Genomic DNA, 2,423 nt, shown 5'->3' with positions numbered 1-2,423 from the left:
GAAAGTAATGTCTCCTATTTATTTCCATGGTAACTACAACAGATACAAAGAATAGCTACAAAACACACTTCATCATAGTCACCATCATTAGCTATGCATTTTCACTGGATGATGAACAAGAACCTGCATGCCACATTCTAAAAATCAGTATGGCCATACAGAACATGGCTTGTCTTTCACATCACTGCTGAAACATATCAGCCACTGCCTCACTGTGCTCACATCCACTGTTTGGTCTCCAGAAACATTCAGCAAATGTCATGAATGTCAGTGGTGCATTTTTTCCACATGGAGGAATTCAGTGACACACCTTTGCTTCATACACACTTCCATGTCAGATGCCATTCTGTCAGACTGCCTCTCTGCTCCCATTTGTCACACAGCAACAAAATGGAATGGGATATTGGTGGGAAGGTTCGATCTTTACTGCCATCATCCAGCTCTGATGTTGTGTGCCAACATAATAAAATAGGAGGCATTAATTTTGGAGCAGTCCTCAAAAATTCTACTGCATTTTTAATAGACACTTTTGTGGACAAAAAGTGCCATAGTTTTGTACAACATATCAAAACAAAAACTAATCAGAATGATGGAAATTCAGTGCCCCATGTTTCAGTCATGACCAAAGCACATGCTTAAAAATAGTTTCCATTATATTGTTTTGGTTGTGTAGTCAAGTCATTATGCCATCTGAAAGTGACCAGCCTCACTTTATGCTATTTTGCAAAGTACATCGATAACAGCATGGATGTAAGGACTTCTGTATCTTCTAGGCAGTATTTACCAGACTGGGCAAAGGTGCACAGTGACTGTTCAAAGATTAAATAACAGCACTATATTCTGGTCCTTGCAGTTAACCAAAAATCAATTTCACAAAAAATACAGGAAGAGCTATCATAGTGAATTAAACTGAATCCATCATCCAGGTGTCTTGCAGTGGCCTAAACATATGGAGGAAAAATTGAGCTACCCTTCATCAGGTATTCCCTCCTGGTTCATGACATGCTGTGATGGTTAGGCTTTCTAGGCTAGAGACTGCTTCTGGGCAATGCTATTTAATTGTCACTGACAAACTCATAAAACAGTTTAATCCCTTTCATATGGGCGTAATCCTTTGAGCTCCTATAACATTCTGCTAAAGATCCACAATTTCATTAGCTGACTGTGAAAAATACTTCTTGTTTCAAACCTGCTGGTTGCTAGTTTCTGTGGTTTCAGTTGGCTACCCCTTTTTTTTTTTTTCAGTAAGGCAGTAACTAGCCATTCTGCATCTGTACCTTCATTATCCCTCATATTTCTACTCTGTCTCACTGATATTTCTTACTCTGAATTTTTCTACATAAGTCATTTAAGTCCTGTCATTTTCCTTCTGTATCTTTCAGCTTTCATGAAATGTAAGTATTAAGTTATCAAAAATTAAAATACTTGGGAGCAAAGGATGTTCATTATTATTTTTAATATATTGCATATCAGAATAAATTCTTTGGGTGGTTCCTTGAGTGTGAAGACAGATAATTTCACCCTCATAATTTAGTGTAAATTGTATTTTGTCTGCACTGGATTCAGCCTATTGCTAACTTTGAAAATTGCAACATGCATACTCAGGATTTACTCTGAGCAAATCTATTAAAATGTTTAACAAGCTGTCACTATTATATAAAAAACAAAAAAAAAAAAAAATACAAAAAGAGAAAAAACAACACTTGAAAAGGATTAAAAGATACGTTACAAGATGACAGCAACCAAACAAAACTAACTACTACAACTATTTATTGTTGCATATATCCTGTAGCTTTCCACTGTATTTCAGTCCATCAGACCTTGACTCACATTTATTTTACTGAAGGCTTTTGTGTCTAATGACAGATTTCTTATTATTTATTTGGAGAGTAAGATGATAACAATGTCCCTATTCTAAGAAGCCTGCAGATAAAACAGATTCCAACAGTACAGGCATACATTTCTTTTGCTCAGTAGCCCACCTGACTCTTGGAAAGAGGAAAGAGGGCTCCTCTAACCTTAGGTATGGTTAAAATTGCAATTTGTGCGAAAATCTTCATGCTAAAGAAAAAAAAAAAAAAAATCAGCTCTGTAAGAAGTCGTCACCCCAAATAGCATTATAGGTCGTATAATTGCAAGGGCATCACTCTTCCACATTTTCTCTAATCTAATACCTACTTAAAAAGAAACAAAGAAACAAACAAAAACCATCTAGAACATGTAACAGAAGCTTGGTTTTGCTTTTATTTTTCACATTCAACTTCTATACTTTACCTTCTTCACTTTTGGGCAAAGCAGCAGCAGCCCCAAAAGGGTGTAGTTGTGTAGTTAGGATGAAAGAGCCCTCCATTGTAAAATGAAAATAAATAAAAAAACCCACATACTTGGATTCACTTTGCAGTATATTCTTAGTAGAATAAGTA

This window comes from Meleagris gallopavo, chromosome Z (genome assembly GCF_000146605.3).
Source record: "Meleagris gallopavo isolate NT-WF06-2002-E0010 breed Aviagen turkey brand Nicholas breeding stock chromosome Z, Turkey_5.1, whole genome shotgun sequence".
Lineage (NCBI taxonomy): Eukaryota > Metazoa > Chordata > Aves > Galliformes > Phasianidae > Meleagris > Meleagris gallopavo.
Note: the sequence above shows the minus strand (reverse complement) of the source record.